Source organism: Gorilla gorilla, chromosome 5, assembly GCF_029281585.2.
Source record: "Gorilla gorilla gorilla isolate KB3781 chromosome 5, NHGRI_mGorGor1-v2.1_pri, whole genome shotgun sequence".
NCBI lineage: Eukaryota > Metazoa > Chordata > Mammalia > Primates > Hominidae > Gorilla > Gorilla gorilla.
The window spans coordinates 157,118,578-157,138,084 of NC_073229.2; the positions used below are offsets into that span (position 1 = coordinate 157,118,578).

Below are 19,507 nucleotides of genomic sequence, written 5' to 3' on the forward strand. Positions count from 1 at the left end.
CTGGCTAATTTTTGCATTTTTAGTAGAGACGGGGTTTAGCCATGTTGGCCAGGCTGGTTGTGAACTCCCGGCCTCAAGTAATCACCCGCCTCGGCCTCCCAAACTGCTGGGATTACAGGCACGTGCCACCTCACCTGGCTTAATGTACATTTAAGGGATTAAAGTTATAGATTACAAAAACACTCTTACTGTCAAGGTGTCCTAATTCAGAAATCATTGCATTATATTTCTTCCTAAAGGTATTAGAGTAAAACAAAACTGTAAAAATGGTGAGCTTTTATTAATTCTTTGAAATGAAATGTTAAATAACGCTATTCTATCACACGATTTCTACCTGTTTTTAAAAGCACATGGCCTTTGAGATCTATTTTGGATAATGCTAGATGCTTAACCTCTTTTTTTTTTTTGAGAGGGAGTCTCGCTCTGTCACCCAGGCTGGAGTGCAGTGGCATGATCTCAGCTCACTGCAAGCTCCGCCTCCTGGGTTCATGCCATTCTCCTGCCTCAGCCTCCCGAGTAGCTGGGACTACAGGCGCCCACCACCTCGCCCAGCTAATTTTTTGTATTTTTAGTAGAGACGGGTTTTCACTGTGTTAGCCAGGATGGTCTCCATCTCCTGACCTCGTGATCCACCCGCCTCGGCCCTCAAAGTGCTGGGATTACAGGCATGAGCCACCGAGCCCGGCCGATGCTTAACCTTTTTATTTGAGGAAATAGTCACAATGGATTATTGATATTTAAGTGGCTTTTCTTAATGCCAATTGGAAAGAGTAACCATGAGAATCCTGCTTAAAATTTTACTTTATTTTATTGTTTTAGAGACAGGGTCTCATTCTATTGCCCAGGCTAGAGTGCAGTGGCACAATCATGGCTCACTGCAGTCTCGAATTCCTGGGCTCAAGGCATCCACCTTAGCCTCTGGGATAGCTAAGTGTGAACCACCTTGCCCAGCTAATTTTTACATTTTTTATAGAGATGGGATATTGCTATGTTGCCCAGGCTGGTCTCAAATGCCTGGGTTCAAATGATTTTCCTGTCTTGGCCTCCCAAAGTGCTGGGATTTCAGGCATGAACCACCTCACCTGGTCCTGCTTAAGATTTTAATTCTCATGTCAACAGAATGTTGGCTACTCCACCAAAAAAGCTTGCTCTCCAGAAGAAAAGTAAACTAAATAAGTGGGTGAGTGGGAAGGTACGAAGTTGTATGGAATCTGCCTCACATGCCAGCTATTTATTTCCTCATTAAATGTTTAATGCAAGAGAGGTACTTATTATCTGTCCTTACGAAGCTTACTTTCTGGTTGGGGGAGACTGACAACCAACACATCAAATAATGTATCAAGTGGTGTTAAGTGCCATGGGGGAATACAGAACAGGAGAAGGGTAGTAAAGAAGCCTGGGCATGGGGTGAGGATGTTGTCAGAGTCAGATATTTCAAAAACATGCTTCTGATAATAATGTCCCTTTGCTCAAATCCTTCAAAGCTATCTCATTACTTCAGCACTAAGACCACGCTTCTAAACCTAATGTACCCCACTGTGCATAGTTTGACCCTTGACAAACTCTCTACCCTCAACTCCTTCCATGTGTGCAGACACACTCTTCATTTCTGCCATATTTAATTCCATAGACCCCCAGGTTACATCATCCTTTCATGCATCTTCTTGTTTATTGACCTGTAAATACCTATCCTTTGCTCCCCAATTGTCTGATCTAATAAAGTTTCTTCTTATCATTTAAGACTCTGACCTAGCATCATCTTTTCTTAGAAGTGCTTTTAATCCATTTTATCTAGTACCGTAGGTCAGTTTCAATTCCTCCTCTTTTCATGGCTCTGCAAATGGCTTCCCCCAAGTTATGCCACCTGCTCAGAATTCCACAACACTGTTCTCTGTGCTTCTGTCTGTTCTAGCACCTTTCACACGGTGTTACTTATATAAGAAAGTTTGGAATTAGGTTAGCATAAACAAATAAATATCATTTAATTTTAATAATTCTAACTGATTCTTCTGACTGCAGTGTGAATTGCTCAAGGACAGGGCTTGAGTATGTTTGCTTTTATACTCCCTACATGGACACCATCCTTGGTGCTTGGTATACATCTCACAAATGTTTGTTTAATCAATCCGTTTTGTATGTAAACATTCTAACTGAGCTTTAAATCTTTCCTGTTTTAGTGACAAGGATCTTCCGTAGTAATTTTCTACACAATAGTATTAAGATGTAGTCACATGAATAAATCCATGCCTAATTTTTTTTCTATTATAGATGCCATATCATATTCTGAGGACATAATGTCATCTAATGCTTACTGAATTCATACTAGGTGCCAAGCACTGTTCTCTGCACCTTAAATAAGTAACAACTTATTTACTCCTAACGACAACCCTGGAAATGGAATGGGTATTATCAGTTTCCTTATCTTGCTTGAATACCAAGTGGTTAAATAAATTGCTAAAAGTTAGTCATATAACTAGGTTTCAAACCCAAGCAGCCTAACTCTAATTCTATGCTTTCAACCACTATACGATGCTGTCTACTTTTTATTAAGCTTCAGAAAGTTAAATTATTCATTCCTTAACAGAGGGGAAAGAAGGAAGCTGAGAAATATTGGCATAGAATTTGAACTACTTAGAATTTTAAGGGTTGGTTGGTATGGTGTGGAAGGTGCAAAGTACCTTAGGAATCGTGCCAAAACTTTGAACTTAAGCCTCTAGGTACAGTATATTAGACACATGATATTTTTGTCATCTGCTACCTTCAATAATAATTCATTTAATCCAGTGAAGGGTGGTAAACGCTTTGGAATACATACAAGATGCTGTGGTTGCCATGGGGTGAAGTAAGAAGATATAAAACAAATAATTAACTGTAGCCTGCAAATAGTTTTTCCACTGTGTACCTTCTATATGTTCTGCTGGTAAAATAACAACACCCATTCGAATAGTATGCTCACATGCACTGTTTCTTTGGATTCTTTCCACAACTCAGTAAGGTGTAATAAGTGCATTCATGATCCATGTCTTATAGATGCAAAGACTCAACTTGCCCAAAGTCATGAGTGGGGAAATGTGAAATGAGTGAGGCATATGAATGAAATCATTTGTTCCTTTTCTCTGCCCTTTATCTTGCTTTTCATAATTATATTAGATAAGACAGTTTAATTGCAATTTATCCAATTGCAATTTATCTTAATCCTATTTATCTAATGTAAAACAATGTCAAAATTGGTCCAGTTTTTCATTAATGTTAAGAAAAGTGGGGCTGGGCAAGGTGGCTCATGCTTGTAATCCCAGTGCTTTGGGAGGCCGAGGCAGGTGGATGACTTGAGGTCTGGAGTTCGAGACCAGCCTGGCGAACATGGTGAAACAATTAGCCAGGCATTGGGGCAGGTGCCTGTAATCCCAGCTACTTGGGAGGCTGAGACAGGAGAATCGCTTGAACCCAGGAGGTGGAGGTTGCAGTGAGCCAAGATTGCACCACCTCATTCCAGCCTGGGAGACAGAGCTAGACTCCATCTCAAAAAAAAAAAAAAAAAAAAAAAAAAAGTGATTGGTTGAGAAACCATTTCTGAAATGTTGTAATTGATGTACAGACCATCTCTACAGTCTCCTAATTTTGGGGAGATTTTAATTGCTGATCTTACCTTCCACTGTTACAACTCTTCTCTGTTCTATGAGCTTCCACCACCCACATTCCTATCTGGTGAGAGCCTAGAAGAACCAAATATAATGGTTCCCAGAAATCTGGGTGATGGTGTTAGTGGTAGTGACCCATCTTTCTCCAACAATAATAATAACTTCATATCTGTTACCATGTTGGATTATTACCACAACCTCTTGAATTATGTGTGGTAGATATTAATGTCCCAGATTTATAGATAAAGAATTGGCACATAGCTAGGGTAAGTGATTCTGTGTTCTTTGGAAAGTTTTCTCATAGGTTTTACCTTATATGTTTCTGTGAATTCAAGTCTACTGTGAAGCGTACCTTTGCAAACCCACTCCTTCCCATTCTCCCCCATGTAAATAAATAACACCTTCATCTAGCAGTTGCTTGAGTAAGAAACTTATGAGGTTTCTTTGAATTCTCTCTCTTCTTTCTTCCTACACCAAATCCATCAGCAAGTCCTGATTACTTTATTTCACAAACACAACCAGAATCTGTCCACTTCTTTTCATTGCAGGTATTTTTATCTATTTCATTTAGGACTAGCTCAGCCAGGACCTAGAACAGTATCTGGTATGTCATAGGTCCTCAATAAATATTTGTAAAATGAATATTTCCACTATGATACTAGCAGTGATATTAAAAATATTTAGAAATATATATGGCAGGAACTTGGACCATCGGCAGGACTTCTGAAGTTAAGTTTCGTGCTCTGCCAGGTGCTAACACTTTGATCCTTGGGTCCTGAGGCAGTTTGGAAGTTCTGGGGGAAAGGATAAGATGGCTGAGACATCACTTAGGTATTACCTTTTCTCAAGTGTTAGAAGATACTTAATTTCTGTTAATGTGCTTATGAATTGAATGTCACAACAGAAAAAGGATTGTGTGTTCCTATATTTGGGAGATGGAGCCAACAATAGTTCACTAAATTTGAAGTATTTTTATAATTATGAACATATTAGGAAAGAAGCTAAAATACTTCTGTTATAATAAAGGCAAACTTTTACCCAAGCCAAGCAGTTTGGGAAATGCTGCTGAAAATGTAACCTCTCTCCAAGAAAAGTAACTTGAGTACTCATCTAATGTCATTAAAAAAATTCCAACAGCCAATAATCACCTTGTAGCAATAGTATATAAGTGTGTATTTACCTGAGTAGTAACCAATTCTGATAAAGACTCCCTAGCCTACAAAAAAGATATTGATGTACGAAGACTAGGAATATAAATGCTTCATTAAAGATGGAAACAGGAAGTCTGGTAAATTTTTGATACTATTTTAATTTTTAATCTATTTTATAAATTCTAAGTAGTGTCAGACAAGAGTGCATTATTGCTTCATAATTCAGCAGCTTTGTGATCTGTAGACTGTTTACTACATCAGAAAAAAAAAAGGATGGACAAGCAGAAAATCCTGTGAATCCTGAATTCTTATATTAATGTGAAAATATTACTACTCTGCTATTTGACTTGTCCTCGAATCCTTGGATTATTAATCAGTTTGAGAGGGTCCAGAGAGAGAGCCTTTCCTGTTGCAGATTTGCTTTGTCTGTTTCCGTCATCTGTATCAGATAGGAGTTAAGTTAGAAGTGAAACATGACATTCTGACAGTGAATCCAGCAGACAGATTCTTGGCTGCATTCTCTGCTACACTTGAACTTCTGCTAAGCATGTGATGAAAGAGTGTTTTCAACTGCACCAGCTGTGGAGAGGTTAATAAAACAAAAGAGGGGAAACAAAAGTGCTCACAGCAGAAAGCTTCTGGCTTTGCTGATTTTTCTGGTTACAAACAATATGTCAGAGAGCTGTAACTGCTGTGTTGGTTTGGGCTTTAAGCCATTTAAGACAAGTTGAGCTTCTGAATTAAAAGTTTAAAGAGAATAAATAAGCAGCACATCAGATGCAATGTTATGTATTTTGGTGCTGGAAATGGAAAGCTCTTACTTTGCCATAGACACTTGGAAATTAGGAAACTGGTGTGTATTTTGCTGGCATCCTTGATAGTTTCTCCCGTAAACAGAAACCTGCATAGCGTTTCAGATGTTTGAGATATGCAGAAGCAAAAGTGCTCTTGGCTTAGTGGACTGCAAGCAGTCTCTATGCTCTCTCTCTCTCTCTCTTCCTGTGTCCCACTCCTCCAGCAAAGGACCATGGAATGTGGAACCTTGCCCAGCCTGCTGCTCAGGAGGTGATTGCTCAAGGCTGTCTTATGCAGAGGAGGTCAACAGTTGACCCATGAACCATTTAAACTGGAAGGAAGAATTAACCAATACCCTGAGAGACTGACTACAACTACTTTTCCCTGAAAGAGTGCAGAGTACAGGAGAGGAAGGCCATTTACTAATTTTCCTGCTTCCTTCACCAGTCCTCTACCTCTCCATACCTAAGCTCCTTCACTCAATATACTCAAGTCTTCTCTGCTATGACTGCATTCCCACATGCCACGGCATATAAAAGGTAGGATAAGGAGTTCCATCACTTCACACAAGCATCTACCAGGAGGAGGAAAATAAAAACAACATTTTACCATCAACTTCGCCACTTGCTGTGAAACCGAAGGCTTGTTATATAAGCGTTTGGGGACATAATGAATGTGACTTACATATGTCATCTGGGAGACATGGTGTTTATATTTCTTGAGTTGAATTGTGGCAGAAAAAAAAAATGGGCATCTAAAATGCTCAATAATTGAGAGAAACTTTAAAAGTTATTCCTCACCCTAGTTTGTCTAATATCTATCTTTATCATCTTATTCGTCAGTTCCTTGGGAAATTAAGAGATTTAGAAATTTCTACTGAAATAAAATGGATTGTTTTGGAGACTGTTTCTGAATAGTTGCAGAACTCCCCCAAAGTCCCAACACAAGTCTCATTCCTCGTTTCCTCCTGACCCCCAGTATTCTAGCTGATTCAAGTTCACGCCCACATCTTCTCTTCAGACGTGCAGTTCCTCAGAGAGTCTTCTTTGTGGCTTCTAGACTTATTATATCAAGTACTGGAGCACCATGAACTTGCTAAGGAGCAAATGCACATGTGTTCTACACCAGAAGACAATCAGATGCACTGATGTCTTGATTTATTGGGTTTGTAAATTTGGGTGTGATTAAGCACAGCACTGAGGAATCTGTCCTTTTAGACTGCGTTTACTGCAGGATAATGAATGTGATTTGATTTACACAAATGTGATCTGCGGAAAAGTTTGTTTAGGAGTACTCTAAGTCACAAACTGAGGTATATACTTCATATAAAGCATTAGTGAGGTCAAGGGAATAGTTGGGCAAAAGTGGGGAAGGTGTTGAGTTGGTTGGAACACTACGTGAGAAGCTAAGTTTCCCCCAATTTTGTTCAACATAAGCATACAATGATCAAATACCAATGTGATATCAAGACAATACCAATTTTTACTTCTTCTTTTCTCTCTGCCGCTAGCCTGTGAAGAAAAAACCAACACCTAGAATTTTTTCCATCCCTCACCTTTCCTTTGAGAACTCAACAACCCAAGCAACATGAACCTTTTCCCAAATACCATTTAGAAGTCACTGGCAGTTTAAGAAACAGATTTTTAAAAAAAGTTCCAGGGTGGGACATCTTCCAACATAAACTTTAAATATCATTCTTAGCATCAAAGCAACAATATATTTAGTGTGAGTACTTATTTTTAATAAACTTGATTTTTTAGAGTTTATTTAAAAAATTTTTAGAATTTTATTTATTTTTGTGGTGTACATACTACATGTATGTATTTACGAGGTACCTAAGATGTTTTGATACAGGCATGCAATATGAAAAAAGCACATCATGGAGAATGGAGTATCCATCTCCTCAAGCATTTATCCTTTGAGTTACAAACAATCCAGTTAGACTATTTATTTTAAAATGTATAATTAAGTTCTTAGTGAACTATAGTCACCCTATTGTGCTATCAAATTGTAGGTCTTATTTATCCTTTTTTTTTTTTTTTTTTTTTTGAGATGGAGTCTTGCTCCATTGCCCAGGCTGGAGTGCAATGGCACGATCTTGGCTTACTGCAACCTCCTCCCTCGTTCAAGCGATTCTCCTGCCTCAGCCTCCAGAGAAGCTGGAATTATAGGTGCGCACCACCATTCCTGGCTAATTTTTGTATTTTTAGTAGAGACGAGGTTTCACCATGTTGGCAAGGCTGGTCTCGAACTCCTGACTTTAAGTGATCCACCTGCCTTAGCCTCCCAAAGTGCTAGGATTACAGGCGTGAGCCACTATGCCCAGCCCTTATTCATTCTTTCTATTTTCTTTTTTGTACCCATTAAGCATCCCCACCTCCCTGCCGGCCCTTCACTACCCTTCCTAGACTCTGGTAACCATCCTTCTACTCGTCTATGTTCATGAGTTCAGTTGTTTTGATTTTTGGATCCCACAAATAAGTGAGAACATGTGATGTTTGTCTTTCTGTGCCTGGCTTATTATCCTTAACATAATGATCTCCAGGTCCATTGCAAATGACTGCATCTCATTCTCTTTTTATGGCTGAATAGTACTCCATTGTGTATAGGGATTACATTTTCTTTATCCATTCATCTGTTGATGGACACTTAGGTTGCTTCCAAATCTTAGCTATTGCAAATATTGCACGACAAACATAGGAGTGCAGATATCTCTTCCATATCCTGATTTCCTTTTTTGGGGTATACAACCAGCAGTGGGATTGCTGGATCATATGATAGCTCAATCTTTAGTTTTTTGGGGAACCTCCAAATTGTTCTCCATTGTGGTTGTACTAATTTACATTCCCACCAACAGTGTATGAGGGTTCCCTTTTCTCCACATCCTTGCTAGCATTTGTTGTTCCCTGTCTTTTGGATATAAGCTGAACCTTAGTTTTTATCTCTAAAATAGAGCTAAGAGTGTTTAGGTAAATACAAAAATTCTATATGTGTCTAAAATAAAGATACCTAGCAGAGAGTATGCAAAAAATTAAAGTTTTGCCTTCTCTTATATAAGAAATATAATTAACACTTACTAAATCTGATAGTAGAGGTGAATGTAAATTAATTCCATAAAATAACCTTTACAAACATAATATAACCAACCAGTAAAATTGGCTTTGAGGAGACATTTGGCTTCTAATTCAGAGAATACTTCATCTTTGTATTTTCTCCAGTATTTTTGGAATGTATGTTCAGCGGGCAATAAACAAACAGAAATTTCAAATCATCTTCGTCTTGGTTTGGAAGAAGTAGAAATAGTATAACTATTGGCCACTGAGATGCTGTGGGTTTCCCAAGAGACGAGATGTGCTGGGCGTGGAGCCTTAGATTGTGGAGGGGCAAAATTACAGGGCTCGGAAGAAAATATTATTCTACGTGGCCCAACAAGGCATGTTATCAGATACTTAGTACTGGCTGCTTACCTGGGCAGCACCCCAAAAGGGAGAAGAGTATGGGATAGAGGAAATAATTATCTGGAGGCTGTTATTCAACACTTAAGATCCATGTGAGGGAGCTACAGTACAATGTTTCTTTTACTGCAGTCTGTATTAAAACGTCCACTTCGTCTGTTTTTGGGAATATGTTGCTGGATTCAAATAACTACTTTTAATTTTTAAAGTAAACAAAATTAGAATAATAGGAAGAACATTAGTTTTAGCAAACAGAAAAGGGTTATCGCTGTTCTTTTTAGCATCAGTCACCTCTTGCTGAGTCTCCCAGAGGCAAAAAAGGATCTCCACCTACCCAGCATGCTTCCCTTTCTGGAGGGCCCTTGTCCTGTGGTAAACAAGTGAAGCATCAACACATATAGAGGGCCCACTAGCTGCTGTCAAGTGATGTCTGGCTTAGAGATGACAAATAAAATATGGGACCCGTGGCAACAATAGAGAACTTTGCTTTCATAACTGAAAACCTGAGAAAGTTTTGCTGTGTGGATTCACCAATTTGCTTTTCCACAAGGGTTTGCTATCCTGTTCGTCAGTCTGATTTTTGATTGTTCTAAAATTCTACATAGAGTAGATGTCTGCCTTTCCTTACCAGGCGGCAGATTCTCTCTGGATCATTTACTGTTTAGAATTACAAAACAAATACAATGTTTATAATAAAACTTTACAAACGGTGAATTTTAAAAAATATTCTATGATCTCTTAATTACATACAGCAAAATGAAAGACATTGGGAAAAATAATTTTAACATAGTAATGACTCTTTGTGACGTTCTTTAAAATTGCCTTTTAAAATTATTGATTACATCAAGGGCAAATATAAACATTATAAATTGATCAGATTAACTTTTGTGGGTTTTCTTCTAAGAGTACCTTTCATTTTCCTATCAGGCTTATTTATTGAATCACCAATCTAATTTGTAAATTGTTGTTATCCTTTAAAATTTTTACAGTTATAAGTTATTTGGTATTCATTATATCTGCTGGGAGGATTTATCCAGAAGCATGGTTTTCTCTTCCCTTTTTTTAAATCAATATGGGATTTTAGTAACATCATGATCATCATATCACTCACTGGGAACCCATTGTGTGGCACTTTGTAGACATTCTTTTAATCGTCATAACAACCTTGCAGTGTTTACAGATGAGGCTCAGGAAGTTAAATAAAACTCTAAGAACTTGTACTCAGGGTTGTCTCCTTCAAAATTCTTTGCTGATCCTAATTCTGAAATGTGTGAAGTTGTCAAAATATGAAATATTGGCTACCCAAGCATGGTAACAGTACATTTGTAAGCATTAATGTATCCAGTGAAGCAAATCCCTTGTCTTTAAAGGGCCCATGCTTGTTTTTCAGAAACTCTGAGGCCATAGGACTCTACCACACCATAAACTCTCTTGGTTTTTGTCTGTTTTCGGAGCATCTAACTCTGCCAGAAAGTAGTTCAAGCATGTTGGAAGAATCAAGCTTCCTGAATTGGGCGATGCATAATTTGGTTTAAAACTGATATAACAATCGGAAATTCTACTTATCCACTGAATCATATTGATTACACGCCAACGTCTTCTTCTTTATCCTAACCGCACTCATTCTATTTTTTTTTTCATCTACAGAATTCTCATAGCCTACAAAGCAAATTTCAAAACAGATATTTAAAGGGATGAAAGGGCTTAGATAACTTTATAAAAATTAGGGGAAATCAATTTCAAGGATAACTGTAGATATCTGGAATATGTAAGTAGCATCCAAGTTCTTGATTATAAAGACATGTTACTTGGTGCCTTCAAAATCAAAACAATGCTCCTCTTGGGATTTTCAAAAAAATACAGAAAGAGTAAACTCAGAGTAAAGATATAAGTAGAGATAGGGCCTAAAAATGGAAAGCAATTATGAAGAGAAAGTGAAAGACAAGGAGGTATGTTTAGAAAAATCAGATAACAGTGATCCAAAAGAGAGAACCCTTAGGATAGAGAAAGATACAAAGATAAATAGTGGTGGAAAATAATGAGGGCACAAGGTTATAATTCAAAGTAAATTTTCCAAATTGCATATCCTGTTTAAAATGTGTGTCTTAGAGTTTTACATGAATCTGGTGCAGTGGGAAAAAACACTGGACTGGGAATCCGAGGCCCTGGTTTGGGATCTGGCTAAACCTTTCATCATCTATGTTTTCTTAAACAACCTATTCAGGGCTCTGGTTATTATATATATATATATATATATATATATATGTCCAAGAGATGCTATTAAATGCCTTCCAGTGCTAAATAACTCAATCGAGCAGGGAGCAGAATTTAGAGTAATACCTTATTAAATGGCAAGACAATATTTTCTTGCCATTAACTGATATTGTACTGATGACAGCCTGCATAGGACCCAATACAGTCCGGAGAACCTGTTCATTCTTTCTTTTCTTTCTTTCTTTTTTTTTTTAAGAAACATTAACTTTTATTAATTTATTCATCAAGTATTTTAGGATGGTTATATAGTTTGATAATATGCTGAATGATAGTTAAGGATATATCAAATTTTAGTAACAAATAAATTATTTAAAATTATTTGCCAGAATCTTAAAAATGACAAAAACTAAGAAAACTAAGTCACATTATGATGGCAAAATTCAAATGTTGAGGTATCCTAAAAGAGAACAGTAATAAAGTACTAACAGCGATTTTTATATGGCATTCAACGTAAATTACATTGAAGTCATTAACATAAAAGAGTTACACAGGTAAAACATTCAGATTCCTCACCAAAAATGTGTTAAGATTCTACTTACTCAGTCTAATACATCTTTAAGTGGAATTCTGGTGTTTTTTCTATGTGGACTCTGAACATTTTTATTAAGATTATTTTTTGCCAGGCATGGTGGCACACACCTGTAGTCCTAGCTACTTAGGGGGATGAAGTGGGAAGATCCCTTGAGCCCAGGAGATCAAGGCTGCAGTAAGCCATGATTGTGCCACTGCGCTCCAGCCTGGGCAACAAAGTGAGATTTGGTATCAAAAAAAAAAAGGACAATAATAACAATATTAGTGTTATCAAAGTAGTGTAGTGGTTAAACACGGGAACTCTACAACCAGCTACTTAAGTCAAAATCCTGGCTTCACTACTTACTACTTGTGTGATCTTGAGCAAGCTATCAACACACTCGGTGCCTCAGTTTCCTCACCTATAAAATGGGTATATAAGTACTCACCTCATATGACAACTTTAAGCATTAAATGAATAAGTACAATTCTTTTAATAGTAACTTTACCCTGTCACTGTTACAATCATATTTTGCTGATATTATGCAAACATTCTCTTAGATTTTGTTGTATACAGTGCATATTTGATCTTTCTTACTAACTCGAAACTGACTATGCAAATAAAAGTTTGGTATTTTAAGGTCTAGTGCTGTCCTTGAGGTCTAGATAAAATCGGTGTACAACTGGACACTACTGTAATTTGGGCCTTCTGTATAATAGTTTAGTTTTTTGCCTAAAGTCTCCCTATAATTGCCAACTCAGTAAACCCTTTAATTTCAAATATACAATGATGCATAAAAGTATGGTGCCGTAGTCAGAATAAATTTTAAAATGATCTAATCAAATGGATGTTAGAAAAAAAATAAGGCGAGTTTGACATTGTAATGTCCATATAGGTTTTGAGGTAATACGGATAGTTCTTGAGGTAACATGGATCGTTCTTTTTTCTTCTGACAATAAAGAAAAATATGTTTTCACTTTTTTGTGTGTGCTTTTTAATGCACATAACCATCAGTGCCAGTGCACTTAAGTAATACAAAAACAAGACCCGCCCCCTACCCCTCCCGCTCACACACACACACGCGCACACACACGCACACCCCCGAGCATATCAGTGGAAGATACAGGTGTTTCTTATGTAGAGCATGATCACTGTAGCCTTGATTGATGAGTTGAGGGTCCTTATGTACTAAGGAAAGCTGGTGTTAAATATAGGCTCATGTTAGAGCTTGAGAAGCTGTTTTGAAGTGTAGAAGGGAGTGTAGAAGGGAATCAGTATTACTCTGAACAGAATTATACTTTGTCTCCTAGCTCCATATATTTTAGCTGTGTAATCTTGGGAAAGTTATTCAAACCCTCTGAAACACAGGATCCTATTTCATAATGTGAGTACAAATACCGTACCTATGTTATAAAATCATTGCAGTAATAAACAGAAGCACGTCCGTGCTCTGCAAACTCTCAAAAAAGTAATGTTTATTCTATTTTGGGGGATGGGGTGGGGTATGTGGACTGTATTTATGTTAAATGAAAAGAAGGGAATATTCCAATGAATAAAAAAAAAGTACGTGTGAAACATTTAGAAAAATTATAGGAGAGGTTTTTGAACTCTAGAATAAAATGCTTAGAATATAGGAATTGCTAAGTAAACATCAAGTTATGAACAAATCAGGTCCTTTATCTTCATGAAGAAAAATGTAAATAATTCTTCAGAAAGCTTTTTTTTTGATAATTATAAAATATTTACGGAAGTCAGGGAAAAAAATAACATCAACAGGTCTGAAGCAGATTTCTAGCAGAAGAAGAGCTAACAAAGGCTTGCCCTCTGTCTCTCAAAGAGGCTTAAAAACCAAAGTGGTCCCCTAGTGCAATGATGTCTACTTATAACTAGCTGTGTTTGACAAGTGTCTTAACTTAGAAAAATTTCTTTCTCATTGGTTTTCTCAGCCATCATTGTGTGGGCAGATATTTAAAGTATCTGATGTCAGCTAACCTTCAAAGAATCAATAACCAAAGTCAATCACACATATACAAAACCATTAGGAAGGGAAGGCAGGAGCCAGTGCAGTGAACAGCCTCATCTGTCAGATGCTTCATCTCTCAGTTGATGGTGTTCGCACCGGGGGGAAGGACCTGCGCCAGTGAGGACTCCTGTTCTCCATTCACTCCCATTCATTCACTCATGCCTCAGTAACTGTAGGACCCTGGGTTGGTGATTAAGACAGAACACGATTAATGACCTTCAAGTCACAGTGGGGAGCCTGGTCACTCATGGACTATAGAAGTGGGCAGAGAACAAGGGCACAGCCTGTTCCCCATGTACATGACATGTGGCCGTGGTCTGATTAAAAGCCCTTTTCACCATATCTCTCTGTTATGGGGATCTTTTTAATTTTTTTTCCTATTTACATAATATTTCCAGAGTCAAAGGGGGTCTCTTAAAAAGATCACATCTTTGTATTTTTACAACTCTTTAACATTATTTTATCAGACCTGAGGGTGTTGATGCATGCCTGTTTGTTTCTCATAAACTGATTAAGAAGTCACTGTGATGAATTCAAATGTAACATAATTAGAACTTTTTCATATAAAATTATTTTTCATATGGAAAATATAGATATGAGCAAAAATATCAGTCTCTTAAAAATGAGTTCTTTGAGTACCTTAAAATAGTAAAAAATATGAGAAGGTAGCAGAAATGTAAATTTTATACTTACTATTGGATATGCAAAATCATCCACCTCCTCAATTTGCTTCCAGCATCCTGATTACATTAATTTTGCTATAGAACATATGGCCATTTTTGAAGGACTAAAATTTATAAATATAAAATCTATATTTCTTCTATTTCATAAATCCTGTTTTCCTGAAAATGATTATTATTTTTGCCTTTCTCCACAACACAGATAGGCAATCAGGGAACATAGATAAGAAAAGAAGAGATAGTATGTTGCTTTATAAAGCCCTCATTTATTTGAAATCATTTAATGTACACCAGAAGCCTACATTATAAAGACTATTTATTTACTTTTTTTTTTTGGAGATGGAGTCTCGCTCTATGCAGTAGTGTGATCTCAGCTCACTGCAACCTCTGCCTCCTGGGTTCAAGTGATTCTCCTGCCTCAGCCTCCCAAGTAGCTGGGACTAAGGCGTGCACCACCATGCCTGGCTAATTTTTGTATTTTTAGTAGAGACGGGGTTTCACCATGTTGACCAGGCTGGTGTCAAACTCCTGACCTCAGGTGTTCCACCCGCCTCAGCCTCCCAAAGTGCTGGGATTACAGGTGTGAGCCACCGTGTAAGGCTGATTTATTTACTTTATAAATAAAGAATACATGTAGATATATTGAGGAAACAGAAGAAAAAAGTTACAGCAGTTACCAGATTTCAGAACTGTCTTTTTCAGTGGTTTTAATAATACTTTTTCATATATTTCAAAAATATGTAATATTATACTTTTTTATATTTCACTGAAGGGAACTGCCTTCAAGCAAATGCTTATAGATGCAACTGGAGTCAGCAGGAAACATTCTATCGTATGTTGTCCTGCCACAGTAAAACATATTTGGTTATTTGGTTATTTGGTTATTTTCCTAAACCACAGATAAATAATTCTTACAACATTCGTTTCTAACAACCATTTTACTGATGTGGACACAATGGAAACATTGTTCATTGAAATAAAATGCAAACTCTTGGACTTACACTCCAAATTTACTAGCTCTTTCTTTTTTAGACTAGAATAGTGGAGAGGAAAAGCCATGAGCAAATGAGAGCACATCTCAGAGGGAACTCTGAGGACACGAGCTGTTCCAGACTCCTGAATGTCACCAGCTGCCCAGCCATGGGCTACGGCAGGGTTGCCTTCTCAAGGGCAAATATGCTGGGAGAGTCTTTATTTTCATGTTCCTTCTTCTCCTTTTTCTTTATAAGATATCTTTTGTTGTTGTTGCTGTTGTTTGTTTTCCAAGTTTCTATAAGTTGCTGTTTTTTTGTTTGTTTGCTTTTTGAGACAGAGTCTAGCTCTGTCACCCAGGCTGGAGTGCAGTGACACCATCTCAGCTCACTGCAACATCCGCCTCCCGGGTTCAAGTGATTCTCCTGCCTCAGCCTCCCCAGTAGCTGGGATTATAGGTGGCTGCCACCACACCCAGCTAATTTGTGTATTTTTAGTAGAGATGGGGTTTCGCCATGTTGGCCAGGTTGGTCTCGAACTTCTGGCCTCAAGTGATCCGCCCACCTCAGCCTTCCAAAATGCAGGGATTCCAGGCGTGAGCCAGCGCATTTGGCCAGTAAGTTACTATTTTGAGAGAAGGAATGGATGCCTGCCAGAGGAAGGATTCTGAAAGGTTTTTATGATAAGCATTGCTAACATTTATTGAATGCTAGGTGTCAGGCTCTTTATTGAACTCTTTATCTGTAAAAGCACTTGTACTCCCCTCTTTTGTTCAATGCCTTAGACAAAGAAGGAAGTTTTATCAAAATTGCAAGTGATACAAAATGAGGAGTATTAGCTAATTTGTTGGGGGAGAATAATTCATTAAAATAACTTTATAAGCTAGAAAGAGTGGTTGAAACAAATAAACTGAAATTCAACCAGATAAACATAACTCTTACATTTAGGTTCAAATAATCAATTTCTTGTGTGGAGAATAGTGAATATTTGATTTGGTAGCATATGGAAGGTAAATTTACATATTTTAATGCCAGTTAATCTAACCCAAGAGTGTGGACCTACTGCTAAACACCTAACTCAGTTGTATTGTCTATTAGCTGAAATATAGTGTCCACATCAAGGAAATTATTAGTTTAACCTCATTTGCTGCTGGTCACACAGGAAGTGCTCTATTGAGTTCTGGACACTACATTTTTAGGGAGAAGTTGACAGCAAACTGGAACATGTTCAAAGGAATAATGGTGAAGGGTCTGGAAACCATATCATATAAGGAATAACTGGGGGAATGTGTTCATTTAGCGAGAGAAAATGACAAGCTGTGTTAACAATTTCAAAGGCTGTTCGGTAGAAGAGGGGGTAGACTTTTCCGCAGAGTTACAGAACTAAGATGAATGGTGGAATCACAGAGTGGTAAGTTTAGGCTCCCAGAAGAAAATGCTTTTCTAACAATTACAGTTATTTGTGAACAGGCTGACTCAATAGTGGCAAGTTGCTGGCCACCAGGAGTGACCTGTGTACCCACCTGTCTGAGCAGCAGGAGGGAGGGTGAGGGCTGCTGGCTCTTGGGAGTCTGAGACAGAATCTATGATGATCCTTTCATGTACTCCCTGTAAGAGGCATAGTCAGGATCTAGGGCAAAATTTTCTCTTTTAAATTTAAACTGAAGTCCATCGTCATATCTGCGATGACCCACTCAGGATTCTTTTATGCATTTAGAGAAAATAGCTCTCTCTCTCTCTCTCTCTGTCTGTCTCTCTCTCTCTCTCTCCCTCTCTCTCTCTCTCACACACACACACACACACAGTGTATTTTATATCTTTCTTCCTTTTACCATTTCTTAACTGGGATAAAAGAGGTCAAGATGGGTAGCCAAGTGGCAGTAAAATACATCTGAATCAAAGTCACATTCAGCAACCATAGCAGAAATATTTTCCCAAGGTTTATTTCTGATTCTAACTGCAATAGTTCGTGATCTAACTTGGCATGCATCAACCAGGTTGTTGCTTTGTACCTTGTGTGGGAAAAGATATACTGGAAACAGAGTAAGAGGTAAACACTAATAATGTTTGTTGATGGCAAAAATCGTGTTGCAAAAGTGTGTTGTGTTTTCTTGGGAATCTTAGGGTAGAAACATTACGTGAAAAGAACAGATTAAAAATTGCTGTTGTCAGCATCCACCTTTGTACAGTTTTCTAAAGCTTTTTCTGTATATGTATTAGTGACTATGGTATTCTTTATTGTAAATCCTTCACTCATGCTGATATCTAAAGATAGGTCCTACATTTATGAATCGAGAGATGGTGACAAGTCTTTCCTTTCCTTCCTCTTTTGCTTTTTCCCTTCTTCCATCGTCTTCTTCCTCCTCCTCCTTTTCCTCCCTTCTCCAGCTCCCCCATCTGTTCTCTTCCTCCTCATTTTCTTCTTTTCTTTTCCTAACAAAGGGGCACGCTTTTTTTCTACCCTTGAAACCCCCCAGTCTTCAGGGTACAGATTGAGAGTGCTTTTGGTTTCTTCCTGGCATTTCACCTTTTTCCTGTGCTTTGCTGTTTACTGACTCTACAACTTTGCAATGTCCTTTCGGTAAAGCAAACAGGACAGCCTAACCTGTGGAGAAATTATTAATAAAATTTCAAGAAGTCAACTCAGCATGGACTGAATAGTGAAATTTGGAATGTTTTCCCTATTGTTGCCTGGATCCAGCCAGGCAGCTTTGGCCCGGGTGGCTCAGCCCAGCTTGCCCTGTGTGGTTTAAGGCCTTTAACTATGAGGCAGGTCATTAACCGGCTGGTGAAGCAGCAGCACATTGTTCTGTTATTTTCAAACCACAACAGCCTCTGTGGAATCCAAGAGCCATAAAAATGTAGTTCCGATGCTGCCTGACAGAGGCATAATTCATGAACTCTATAATTTAAAGGGATTTCAATGCAATTGTAAAACTAATAAAAAATGAATTGCTTTTGGGGAACACTGGTACCTTATTTAATCAATTGATTCTACTAATTTAAAAATACAGTTGGCCTGGTAGCTGTGTGTGTGTGTGCATGCATGTGTGCATGTGTGTGTATGTGTATGTGTGTGAAGATAAGTAAGATTAAATCTGATGCCAACAGTTAGTTTCACGTACATAACATTGCTTTTGGACCAAAAACAAAAAAAAGAAAAAAGAAAGAAAAAGAATCTCAGAACAATTTATGGCCTGTAGCCAGTAACAAACTGTTTCTCTCTGTACCTTTTTATCATTTCCCCCCAAAGGTTGATTATGCCCAAGTTAAAAAAAAAAAAGTTTTGGTAAGTTACTAGAAGGTTTAAATTTCAGTCTGGATTTTTTTTTTTAAAGCCTCAAATGAAAGGCTTTCTTTAATCAGATAACTGACCAGCCAGTAATTTTAGTCCAACTATGACACACCAGTTGGCAGGTACAGAGGTGCGCAGCCCCAAGCCTTTGCCTCTGTCCCCGCTTCTCTGCCCGCTGGGACTGTCATTGAGCTTCCGTGTCTTACTGCTGGTCCCCAGAGACTGCCTCCAAACATCCTGAAGTTCAGAAAACGAGAGGCAGCTGTCAGAGGTGACCACGCAGATGGCACAATAGGGACTCCGTCCCTCCATCACCCCACCTGGGGAGAAAAAATAGGGCCGCCCCACACCGCAGCTGTCTCAGATCCAGAGCATCTACGTTTCAAATTGATCCCTGATTTCCTGAAACCTTGGCTCTGAAGTTGTTTAGGAGGCTTCGGTGGGGCTTTAAATACAAGCACATTAACTCGTCTATTTTAACTCCCCCATCATGAGTAATGGCAGCTCAAAAATGCCCTCTATGATGTCACGTCACAAAAGGCTCAGAAAATTATTCCTTTCCCCTATTGTCTGTCTGTTTTCTTTTGTTCCTTCTCTACTCACCACGTTCACTGGCAGCCATGAATAAAATGTAACATGCTAAATGACTGACATCCATTAAAGCCCCTCGACGAACCTTGGGCCGTGTTTTGAAAGGGCCCTGGAAGAAAAAGG

The 19,507-nt window shown here is 38.1% G+C and overlaps 1 pseudogene; it reads right to left on the reverse strand.

The window, feature by feature from the left end:
* Positions 1-19,105, reverse strand: part of LOC134758707 (histone-lysine N-methyltransferase SETMAR-like) — a 28,417-nt pseudogene extending 9,312 nt beyond the window's left edge.
* Positions 19,106-19,507: the final 402 nt, after the last annotated feature.